Source organism: Erpetoichthys calabaricus, chromosome 3 (genome assembly GCF_900747795.2).
Source record: "Erpetoichthys calabaricus chromosome 3, fErpCal1.3, whole genome shotgun sequence".
NCBI lineage: Eukaryota > Metazoa > Chordata > Cladistia > Polypteriformes > Polypteridae > Erpetoichthys > Erpetoichthys calabaricus.
The window spans coordinates 117,326,592-117,340,052 of record NC_041396.2 but is presented as its reverse complement, the minus strand read 5'-3'; the positions used below and the strand labels follow the sequence as shown (position 1 = coordinate 117,340,052).

The window sequence follows — 13,461 nt, the reverse complement described above, 5'->3', positions numbered from 1 at the left end:
TCTGTCGTCTCAGAGTTGCGTGAAGTTTTTTTTACGGTGTCTGGAGTGCCAATCCTGCCACCAATCCCTATTATTTCCCTGCAAGGACCGCTTCCGGGGCTGGATGCAATTTAACATCATAATGTTTGGTTAGTACACTAACCAAATAACTTGCATGTTATTATAATGCCATACAATTTCTGTTAACATGCAGATGTTATTGAAAATATGAACATGTCTTAAAACCTCCTTTTTGATTCCATTTCAGGCTTTGGGAAAGCTTGTCACCATTAACTTCACAACTACCAAGTTTTGGATCAGTTGTAGATAACATTTGAAAACATATTTCCCAGTTTAGCAGTTCAGATGGTGCCCTTGTGTTTAATATGCACTACCCGTTTGCCAGGAGCAGCCCACTAGTTACAGATTCAGCAAGTGCCAAGAGAAGTAAATCCTTATATTAATGAATTTTGAGAGATTAATGTCAATAAATAAAAAAAACAAAAAAACAGACAACTCAACAACTTCTAGTGATTGAAGAGAGCAATAAACAATTTAGAACACTTTATCTTTTTTGTTTCAATTTGTTCTCTCCAATGTCACCTTTTTTTGTTTTGTTTATTTTTTTCAATACTGAGTGTCAGATCTAAGTCTGACACACAACTGGTTTGATTGTAAATACAAGCAAAAACACGAGTCAAAGAGAAAGAAAGAAAATTTTTTTATACAAACAAACATTCTGACTACAGCAATATAAAACATTTCTTTTATGTCTTCTAATTAGCTTGGATGTTTTTAACTGTGAGTAGTCTGTTACCTGAAGTATTAATATTTTTAAAGTATTTATGGAAATGAGTTATATACAAAGGATACTAGCAAACATTGTCCCATATATAAATAAAGCAATCAGACCACTTTTGGCACGACAGACCTCCTTGACTGAGATCACTTGGTGCAAAGTGGGGTAATACACAAAAAGAGTGAGCTGATACTTCACCTCGTTTATGAGGTTGATTATAAACACCAGAAAAAGATATGGTCCTGCAATGCTACCTTGAAGAAAATGTGCATTCTTGGGATGAATTGTGGATTCTTGCCTAGATATGACAACTGACTGTAAATGACTGGTGATGAAAACTGCTCAATCAAGTACTGTATGCAGGCAAACTTCAATATCACTTGCAATGAGCTTAACCAATAGGCTTTGATGACAAATGTTAAAATGCACAAAAGATGTCGAGTGCAACAAACCAAACTTTTACATTTAGGATTTTTTGAATATTGATGAAGTGGGCTGCTTTAAAAACAGCTCCTTGGGCCAAGCTTCTCCTTTCATTGGTGCTTTAACATACTTTGTTAATGTTATGATATTGTAACATGTTGATGTCCAGATGTTGATGTTTTAAAAGCAGGCATGAGTAAGATAGTCTAAACATGGGTGATTCTGCGTGCCCTCCTTATGAGTAAACTTTGTTGCAAGGATATCATTCAGCATCTCAACTTTAGCCTTCTCTAATGAGGCCACATTTTCACTCACTAAGAAAGTGAGAAATGAAGAATGGCTGAACTGACAATCACACATGTCAGAAACTCTTTGGTGAGCTGGGATTCACTATGATTTCAACACCAATGGATCACCAATAACTTGTATAACAGTATTGTGGAAGACACCATGATAAGATGGAAGAATCACTTTGCTGCAAATTTGCTACCAACAGCTCTAAACATGAATCTTTTGTTTTTACACCCCAAAAACATCTATGCCCAAACCATGGTACTCTGTTAGATGGACTCATTTGTCTGATGTATTTGACTGCCAGTAACAACTAGCAGAACCAGACTTAAACACGTTACTCCAATTTAACAGAAACAAGTCATCTTTCAGTCACTACCAAAACATGCACTGGTATAATTTGTTGAACAGCGACCTTAGAAAATATTGGCTAACACACCTCAATGGTCTAAGTTTCCAATACCAGGTGGCGTCTGCACTTATCACCCTCTTGACAGATTATATTATAGGGGATCGGTCACTAACTTCTGGGTTTCATGAATTAACTGACCAATGAGCTAACAGAGGCCAAATGTGATGGAAAACTGCAGTGCAGCCCAACCACCTATATTAATAGAAGAATCACTCCACTCCTTCTGATAAACACAGAAGTTGCCACATATGACGGTGATGTAGGTAGGAGTAAACACTCTGCACAGAACCAGTTGAAGCCAGTAATCAAGATATCTGAATTAGAAACTTCTGAATTTTGTAGGGGCTCCCCAAGGTTGATGATGCAACCAAGAACCACTCCATGCATTGACTCAAAAATTAAATTGGAGTAGGCAAATGTTCAATGACAGCAGATGTACCGAAGAATGATAGGTGCTGGGGAGTCAACAGTCATCTTGAGCAGCTGGAAAGTGGCTGTCATCATACTAAATCTGCTAAGTCCCTCATTAGTCTAATAAAGTATGGAATGTACAGTTAACAGTTCCCTTGTTTCTCTGAACTTGATAGCCAACCCAATGCACAGTGTGATACGTTTTTTATATGTTGTAATGTGTATATATACAACAAATATATTTTTATAATTAGATTTTCTACACAGTAACATGAGTATAGATATCTGAATCTCATTCATCTACTGTCTATGGGTGGTAAGTAAAAAAAGCATGAGAAAACAAGTTCTGTATGAAATGCCAGAATAAAACTTAACAATGGTAACTTAGGACCAGCATCTTTTTTTAACACTGTGAGTAAACCCATGTCCCCAGATTAGTCCAGCACAAAAATGAGGGTCAGCTGCAAATTCAACAAAAAGGTGGAATCAAAGCAGAAAAGGCTTGTACTGTGTATGTACCTGGGATTTTGTTATATGCACTGCTCCCTAGCTGCAGTTTGCTTCAAATTCAAATCAAGGTGAAAATTTATGTCCTGTCCTCTCCATAGAAAGTGACTAAAACCAGTTTAGCCAGAAGAACCAAAAAGAAGTCCTTAACTATCTGGGTGTTTAACTACATGTGCTAATCTTGAAACAGACTCAATTCCTTATAGCATAGTCAAATATGAAATGTGACTACAGTTTAAGACTTATCCTGTGCAGCAAGCCACTATGGAGTATTTGACAAGTTTTTCTACAAATAACTGTTATATTTTTGATTTGCATTTGTGCTTATCTCTGTGGTGGGTTGGCGCCCTGCCCGGGACTGGTTCCTGCCTTGCGCCCTGTGTTGGCTGGGATAGGCTCCAGCAGACCCCCGTGACCCTGCGTTTGGATTCAGCGGGTTGGAAAATGGATGGGTGGATGGATTTTTGCCTATCTTATCTGTGCACTCTGATTTCCTGCCACTGTTCTTATTCTTTGCAAACGGCCCCATAATGGTGACATTACTTTCTGCGCTGCCATTTGTTAACGCTGACACCTTTCATATTGTACATGCCTGCCCACTTTTAATTTTTTGCTGGTTACATTTTAAAGTATGCTCATTAATAGTTCAGGTAAAATATTAAACAAAATGGAACACCTTAGCTCAAGAATCAGAAATAATCTCTACTATTGATTGTCTTTATAAATAATTATAAAAAATGTCTTAGGTCTAATTGGCTGAAAGAGCTTATACTCTTGAAGACCACATATCAAACATATTAAAAAGTCTGCATATATGACAATAGCTCTAAGCAAAGGGGTATCTTTCTGTTTACATTGGTCGTTTGTAAAACCTTTTGAAATGCCATCACATCAGATGATCATCATCAGACTACAGGGATTCAGGGCACAGTGCAGTGCAGATGGGTGCATTATTGGCTTAAGCACAGAAAACAAAGAAAATCTATTTCTTAATTATACAATGTCTTAAGTTAGCACTTCAGGTATAGTTGCTAGGGCTGTTACTCTGTTTAATCTACACACATATATATATGCACTTTAATTTAACGATAACCCCCCCCCCCCCCCCCCCCCCCCCCCCCTTTTGATCATACGGACTTAGTCACCTCCACCCAAACCCCCTGAATGTGTTGCTATATATTGCCTTTGATTCTTGTAGGTCTAAGCATTATCCTCTGATGAAGACTCCTGATAGGGGTTGAAAGCTCAGGAATAAAACTATTTTATGATACGTGATTCGTTTTTTCTCCCTTTGTGGATCTCCAACTGCAAATTTATATATATATATATATATATATATATATATATATATATATATATATATATATATATATATATATATATTACTGTATAAAAAATTAGACTAAAAAGTGAATTAAATTTATGGAGCATACAAAATTGGTGACCTAGCACATAACCAAAGCTCTACAAAATTCCTTCAGTTACTCCAGCCAAATCTCAAAACTGAGACAATATGCACTAAACAAAATGCAAACATAATCATAATGCTTTTAACATATAAAAATCATAAATACTGTAGCAGATATATAACTATAACTAGAAATAGTTTAGTGACTATACATAAAGTAAGGTCTTGCAGTAAGGAGACCTGGGTTCGCTTCCCGGGTCCTCCCTGTCTGTGTGGGTTTCCTCCGGGTGCTCCGGTTTCCTCCCACAGTCTAAAGACATGCAGGTTAGGTGCATTGGTGATCCTAAATGTCCCTAGTGTGTGCTTGGTGTGTGTGCCCAGGATTTGTTCCTGCCTTGCGCCCTGTGTTGGCTGGGATTGGCTCCAGCAGACCCCCGTGACCCTGTATTGGGATATAGAGGGTTGGACAATGACTGACTGACTGATCATCTGTCTGGAAATTTACTTTACATAAATACCTATTTGCTAAAACATAAAATCTCTACCCTAGTATATAAATAAAACTATTTTTATTTTGATTGTCTTTAAAGTAATATACATACATAATTGATGTATATGTACAGTGCCTATAAAAGCAATTCACCCCCTGGATATTTTCACATTTTATTGCTGTACGACTTTGAATCATGGTGGATTTAATTTGACTTTTTTGACATTGGTCAACAGAAAGACTCTTTAATATCAAAGTGAAAACAGATCTAGGCAAAGTGGTCTAAATTAATTACAAATATAAAACACAAAATAGTTGATTACAAAAGGAGTAATCCACTGCAATTGTTCCCCCTTTCTTCTCTGGAAAACTGCTCAAGCTCTGTCAAGTTGCATAGCGATGGTGAGTGAGGAGCCTTTTTCAAGTCCAGCCACAAATTCTTAATTGGATTAAGGTCTGGATTCTGACTCAGGACTCCATGACATGAATTTTGCAGTCATTAAGCTATTCCTATGTCGATTTGACTTTCTACTTGTGGTCATTGTCTTGCTGGAAAACAATTCTTCTTCAGAGGCACAGGGTTCTTGCAGTCTGCATCAACTTTTCCTCCAGAATGTCCCTGTATTTTGCTGCATTTATTTTCCCCTCTACCCTCACAGGGTACAGAGTAAAACCTCATAGCATGATGCTGCCACAGTCATGCCTTGGGGGTGGGTGATGGGCAATGCTTGGCTTATACCAAACATGTGTTAAGTCTGATGACCAAAAAGCTCAGAATTGTTCTCATCAGACCATAGAACCTTCTTCCAACTGACTTGTGCCATCAATGTGTATTTTTAATAGTGCTTTCTCTTTGCCACTCTTCTATAAAGCTGCAACTGGTGAAGCAACCGTGCAACAGTGGTTGTATGCACAGTCTCTCCAGTCTCAGCTGCTATAACTTGTAAATTCTTCAGGGCCTCCTGGTGGCCTCCCTGACTAGTCTTCTTGAGCAATCACTCAAGTTTGTGCAGCTGTGCAATACTATTTCCATTTTTCTTGACTGACTTAACTGAACTCCAAGGTATATTTAGTAAATTTGACTTTTCCTTGTATTCATCCCCTGACTTTTCAGTCACCTTATTATGAAGCTGCTTGGAGTGTTCTTTTTGTCTTCAATGTTTAGGTTAGGCCACAATACTAAATCACCACATGTTAGACTTTCCAGATGAGATGCATGCATATTACAATTAACTGGAACCTCTGAACTACAGATAGGTGATCAACACATAACTAATTGTGACTAATGTGACATGTAAAACCAATTGGCTACAGATATAAAACACAAAATGAATGATTGAGAAAGACATTCTTACTCCAGTGAAGAGTTTGGTGTCTCTTACTTATGCAATCATTTATTTTGTGTTTTATATCTGAAATTCATTTAGGCCACTTTGCAGAGATCTGTTTTCACTTTGACAATAACAAACTAAATTCAATGTGATTCAATGCTAAGTAACAGTAAAATGTGAAAACTTTTAAGGGGTGAATATATTATAGGCACTGTATAATATGATTGTCAAATACAATATTTAGAATATTTTAATATTATGAGAATAAGTAATATTTGGAAATCATTGGATTTTGAAGGTCCGATAAGGGATGGTCAAAACAACATTGACTATATGGGATCAATATGTGTCATATGAGTACATTATGGGCTCATAAATTACACAAATTTGAAAAATGTATGCAAAATGATTGTATCTGAGTCGCCAAATCACTCTTTATGCCCTGTGACATAAAATCACAAGCATGAATTCAAAGCAATTAAATCTACGATATAGGCCTGCCATAATTTAATCAATTAATTTATCCATTTTCAAAACTTCCTACGAGACCAAATACTAGCTTGGCTGCACTGGGGCCAAGGTAGGAATCAACCACGGTCAGGAAGCTACTGCACTGCAGGACATAGTGTATATCCCAATCCATGATTGTGCATGAATTGACACTCAGTGTTCTGGAGATGTGAGGCAACAGCATTAACTAAGCTGCAGTTTGTAGCTTAAATGAAAACAATTTCAGAATAAACATACCTTGTGAAGTAATTATTTTCTGGACATTGTCTAGGAGGAAAGTCATGTTGATATGGTAAATTGATGCACTCAGAAATGATGAAAAACAGTTGTGAGATGTGAATAGGCTGCTCTCAGCTGCTTGCTTCATTCCTTTTCAAATTGTTAAGTTGCTCCGCTGTGGGTTAATAACAAAATGAGTTGTGTTACTCAACAAACTTTTTAATTGAATATAATTAGAATTTTCCTGACAACAATAGCTGAAATATATTATTCATCCATCTGTCTAAGATTATGAGTAGCATGTGTATGTCCTGGTAACAATGGAGGAATCAATACAATGTGTAGCATCTCTCCAGCACTGGACATACACATCCATACTCAATTGCATCAAACCAAATAAACCTAAGAACAACTTTAGCATGCTGGAGAAAATCTAATTATATTATGCTGTGTAATGTCACATTTCCCCTTGGGTTTAGTTTGGATTTTTTATGCAGTTTCAACTTTTTTATAAAGACTCAAAACAAATGTATAAAAAAGAAACAATAGGAACACACATTTTTTCTCTCTATCTAGTTTGTGTACAAGTATGCACATACCCATCACCTATGCTTAATACAAAGAATGTGAATATAACCTTTTGTTTTAACCACTTGTTTGCATTGGAAAAATGCATATATAACAAGATTTCTTGTCTCTGTGTGGTTTCTCATGATCTGTGCCATTACCGTAAAAAACCAGCATGAAAATCTGGAATAATTAGTCTAAAAACAAAAACAAGAACACTTACTGAGTTGAACATTGCTGTTTGTCTTGGCTGTATGGCATCTTTTTGGTAATTCTTTGTGTTTAGAAGGGGCTATAGTTGTGTGTTAAAATAGTTCTGTAAAAAGCTAAACTGCCTCTTGGGACAAATAAAACACTATCTATCTATCTATCTATCTATCTATCTATCTATCTATCTATCTATCTATCTATCTATCTATCTATCTATCTATCTATCTATCTATCTATCTATCTATCTATCTATCTATAATGCCTTTCACTTCTATCTATCTATCTATCTATCTATCTATCTATCTATCTATCTATCTATCTATCTATCTATCTATCTATCTATCTATTATATAGTGCCTTTCACTTCTATCTATCTATCTATCTATCTATCTATCTATCTATCTATCTATCTATCTATCTATCTATCTATCTATCTATCTATCTATCTAAACATGTTATGTTAACTGCAGAGGTCGAAAGAGTACTAAAAATTTCACTCAAGAAAAAGTATTATTACTAAGTCAAAATTTTACTTAAGTAAAAGTATATAAAGGGAAACTATTCATCCATTTTCCAACCCGCTGAATCCAAACACAGGGTCACGGGGGTCTGCTGGAGCCAATCCCAGCCAACACAGGGCACAAGGCAGGAACCAATCCCAGGCAGGGTGCCAACCCACCGCAGGACACACACAAACACACACTAGGGCCAATTTAGAATCGCCAATCCACCTAACCTGCATGTCTTTGGACTGTGGGAGGAAACCCACGCAGACACGGGGAGAACATGCAAACTCCACGCAGGGAGGACCCGGGAATTGAACCCAGGTCCCCAGGTGTCCCAACTGCGAGGCAGCAGCGCTACCCACTGCACCACCGTGCCACCCTAAAGGGAAACTACTGAAGTAAAATTAAAATGCAGACTCTGAAAAAAATCATAATTATAATAGAAATTAAAATAAAAATAATTTACTTACTTTAGAAAAAAAATAAACTAAATTAGTACATATCCATGCTGTGCTTTCAAAAGTAAATGTAGAATATACTGCATAGCAATACAATAGATTTTATTTATCAAATAGGATGTTGTATACAGAGACATACACTTACAAATAGAAAAGGTATACTGTATGGGAATTAAATTTTAAACTGTAATTATTATAAATTCCCCACAAATGCATGTTAAGCAAGTAATCAGAATCATTCTTAAATATCAGTTAATAATATAGCCTGTAGTTATTAGTTATAAATAGTCATTTGAGGCAGAAAAGACCTCAGTGGAGAGAAAATAAATTCTTACAGTTTTGCAAATATGGTCCGCTACTACTGACACCCACACAACAAAAGACTTTTTATTCACCAGAGCTGTATAAAGTAACCAAATGTCACACTATAAAAAACTGCCAGCATTTCAGTTAATTGTAATTTTTCATAATTAAATACTGTATTGAAAATTGTATTTTGTAATCATAGTAGGATAAGCCGACTTTTATTATAAGACAGCAAATTACTGTAAAATTGTATTTAGACTGGTCCATGTTGCATTGTGTATTTTCATAGTATTTCACTTATATGTGTGGTAAGATGACAGTTAAAGATGAAATCCTACCTACAGAGACACCGATGGAAACTTGTCTGATATTGTACAGACATTAGAAAGTTTTCATTTACGCAGAGAACAATGGACACATGAAATATTTGACCAAATACTGTTGTTAGGTGGACAGGAGAAGGACTTTGGGACTTTCCAAACTCAATCCAATGTACATTTTAGGGAAAATATATGAATACACTGTAAACAAAATTCCATAAAAAATTCACTACATTAATTGTATATTTTCATTGTCAAAAACTGTAATACAATAAATCACTAAAATAATAATTTTAAATGGATAAATGAATTCAAACTTGCATCTGAGCAGTGTTTTAGCTGTCAATATGAATTAATTGTTTTAATGTGCAAGACTACTTTTAAGAATAATTGTTGTATAACTGTAAAGTCACAATGGCACCTAAAACTAAATTTGCACAAAGTTAGAATATCTGTATCAGGGACACCCCCTTGCAGTAACACTATCAATTTTTTCTGAAGACTCCCACACCTTAGAACTGTGAGAAACAAAACACCCTATAGCATCACAAAATCAATCCCTACTTTTCCTCCTGACAATATGAAATACCTACTAAAATTTGAAATTATATCAATGGATAAAAATGACGGCCTGTACGTTTGACAAAAAAACAACTAGCAGCTAAAATGTTAGTCATATAATTGTTACATCATAGACAAGTTTTTTACACAACATCTTTAAGGCCATGTCACATTAAATGACTTTCCTGTGTTTTTTGTCATAGCCTTCATTAACATAATCTTAACGAGTTAAGGGCAATTTGCAGTGTGCCTAATGTGATATACCCAGCAAACACAATCCAACTAGTGCATGACTCACTACAGCAAAATCACAGGTTTGATTTGTCTTTAGTCGTAGGGGTGGGCTCTGTGTGCATGGCAACAACAACCAATGAATGCTCATTTGGAAGTACAATTCATACAATACAGCAGAAAGGAATAAGAAACGTGGTGTTTTGGACCTCAAAAACTGAAGAGAAAGCGTGCCTGGCTGAGATCTTGTGTTTTATGTATCACAATAGAAAAAAAAAAAAAAAGACAGAGATTGTGGCAGAACTTGCCGTACCTGTTAACCCTTCATACAGTGCCACCTCTGTCAGGCAGCACATATTGGCTGTGGCAATGAGGGGAGAGTACGACTGTGCTGGAATGTCCTCATGCGGCTGCCCAGCAATTTTCAGCTGATAATTGACATTTTCCAGTGACAAAATCAGTAGCTGCTGTTGGCAAGTCTTTCATATCCAACAACTTGGCCTCACGACAACTGGGCCATGTATTGTTGCTTTGGTCACAACAATATGTGACTATACTGTATGAATTAAACGTAGTATCTTTCAAAACCCCCAGAATATTTGCATGCAGTCTTGTTTTAATTGGTAATTCTGAACTTTTCATTTTGAATTTGGCCCATCAATTGTGCTTTGAAAAGTAACAAAAGTAGAATTTTTACTATTATATACTTTTTAAAGGGCAAAAATATTTGCATTTAAAATACTTTAAAAAGTACAATTCCCTACATAACCTACTCAATTACTGTATGGAATGTAAATGTAATTTGTTACTTACTGTTTCATTGTGGTATGAAACTAAAGGAAGTAATTTATTATCTTCTATTTGTTTAGCTTGTTTCAGAAACATTCTAGTAAATGTATTTTCTACCTGCATTTTATACCCATTTGAATCCGTGTAAAAAATGTTTTTTTTTTCTCATTTTTTTTATTGTTTTTAATAGCAATACACAAATAATCAATTATAAAAATTTCTGATGATGTGCTTTACATTATATTCGGGACGTGGACAGGTATAAAAAGTATTGTGGAAGCATGTTGAAAGCAAGGGCTTCCGAAACTCTTCGCAATGTTTGCTATATAATTAATAGTATGTATATATATATTTACTATAAATACCATTTACAATTCTAAACTCTATGCAGAGGATTATAATACTTTTTTTTTTTTAATTTAAAATAACATACCACGATCGATTTCATGTTCTTTACCTTTTAAATTATTTTGCAGTATTTACACAGTAAATGCTGTTACTTATTTATATGTGACAAAAAAGAGCCTCATATGATAAAGTCTTGTTTACGCTATTTTTATTACACATATCCTCACCATTACTTACATCCACCATCAAAAGCTACAATTCTGGACAATAATAATGCTTCCATTTCAGATTTAGAATTAACCTAAGGGCATATGCACACATAAACATATGCTAAATACCAAATTTGATACTGTTATACATTCGCTATTAGTCCATCACCGTTTTGTGTAAATATGCCAGCCAATGAAAAGCTTTATGAAAATATCAGTGCAATGCCGCTTATTCAGTATGTGCACGCACAGTAAATATAAGCCCGCTCTCTCTCTCTCTCTCTCTCTCTCTCTCTCTCTCTCTCTCTCTCTCGCTCTCTCTCGCACACACACACACACACACACACACACACACACACACACACACACACGCACACACACACACAAGCACACACACGCCTAGCGTTAAATCGCTCACATTTGCTATGACCAGATTGTGTTTCATAATTTTAAAATACTACACATACCACGTATTATTAACATATCCGTCTGAATTGTTTCATGCAATGATTATGTTAAGAGTCATGCAGGAGAAATAAAAATCTTTCCTTACCATTTGTTTGCTAAACTTAAGCTTTCTTGGTTGTATACAGTACATGAGACGGCTGCTGCTGGCAGCTTTAATTTCTAGCAGGGATATTTTCCTCCTGTCCACCCAACTTAAACGGCTAGCCGACAGAGACACACTGAGCATGTGCAGTGTTGTCAGTCTCTTTCCAGCTGGCGCTGCAAAGGCTGCGGGAGGGGCGCAAGGGTCTGAAAAAGAAAAAAAAGAAAAAAATTATATATATATATATATATATATATATATATATATATATATATATATATATATATATACATACACATAACATTGTCAGTGAAGCGAATGGCATTTCTGAAAGAAAAAGGGAACACGTTAAAATATTCATTGGTAACAAAAGAAGAATCTCTATTGGCAAAATGCATCTGTAATGCGCGTCTATGAACACCATGCCAGCTCCATACTGCATGGAAACATAAAGCTACAGGTTGGGACAGAGTATGCACACTGTAGTGTTGTTTTCACTACAACTGTCTGCTGTTCCTGTCAATGAAACTGACAAGTTTGATTTGTTAACCTCAGTTTAATGCTCACTATATTTGACACTTGTGATGGATTGGTGCCTTCTGCGCAGTGCTAACACTAATTTAGAGAGCTGAAAATATTTAATATAGTCTGAATTAATTAATAAACCATCATTATTAAAATCATGGTTATTGGTTATTTTATTTTATTCAGTCATAGCATAATACAGTATCACAACTGGCACAAGAGCCACATGTTCATAAGTGCTGAACAAGGAGCACTTTTATCTGGTCAATTGTTCACTGCTTCGTAGTGCAAAAAGGAAATGGTTCCAGGAAGTTTCATTTTTAACATTGTTTATTGAAAATTATAATAAAGGTAGTGCATGTAAGATGTAGAAACAATATAAATTACGTTTCTGTAGTCCATGCATAATAACTCTTTTAGTGTCTGATCAGTGTGTTGCAATGTGACATACATAACATGACTGACATTAAGTCCAATACCTTGAGAATGCAGCTCCATCCTTTTGTGGTTGCCATTGTCTGTGCTGCTTTGTACATCATGCTATACATAGGCTCTCAATACGATTTAAGAATCGGTGGTCTTCTGCTTCATATAGCACTCTACAACACAAACTGTTCTGTGGTATTTAAAGTATGATTTCAACTTCATACACAAATGATTGCTTGACAATTTTTTTTTTTATAAATCCAAATTAGGCGTATGTGAGTCCAGAGCTTAGCCTCGCAGGAACCAAACGTGAACAGGCTATGAGCCTGATGTAGAGCACATGTATACACATCCCATGTTCACTCATATGAGGCCAATTTAGTATTGCTGAATAACCTAAAATGTATGACGTTTGTGATTTAAGAGTAAATCTAGAATGCCATGATTAAAAACCATACAGATGATAGGAGAAGGTGCACAGTCCATGCAGGCAGTTTCTTCTGAGAGCATATTTAATACATTTTTTGTATGTAAATCACTTTGGAACACATCATTTCCCTTATTGACTTTGCATTAGCTCATCAAATTAGATTAGGTGCTCATCTAACAATGATAATACGTTATACTAACAGTTTGGTTCTTTCCAGCTGCCTAAACTGACTGTGTTCCTAATTA

At 35.7% G+C, this 13,461-nt stretch overlaps 1 protein-coding gene across 1 annotated transcript in view; it reads right to left on the bottom strand.

Annotated features, from left to right (window-relative positions):
* Window positions 1–12,013, bottom strand: part of rgs17 (regulator of G protein signaling 17) — a 206,298-nt gene extending 194,285 nt beyond the window's left edge. Inside the window, exons 1-2 of the mRNA XM_051924282.1 lie at window positions 11,839–12,013; window positions 6,799–6,955 (exon numbers count right to left, since the gene is read on the bottom strand). The gene's annotated coding sequence lies outside the window, so the exon portion shown is untranslated. The remainder of the gene's footprint in view (window positions 1–6,798; window positions 6,956–11,838) is intronic.
* Window positions 12,014–13,461: the final 1,448 nt, after the last annotated feature.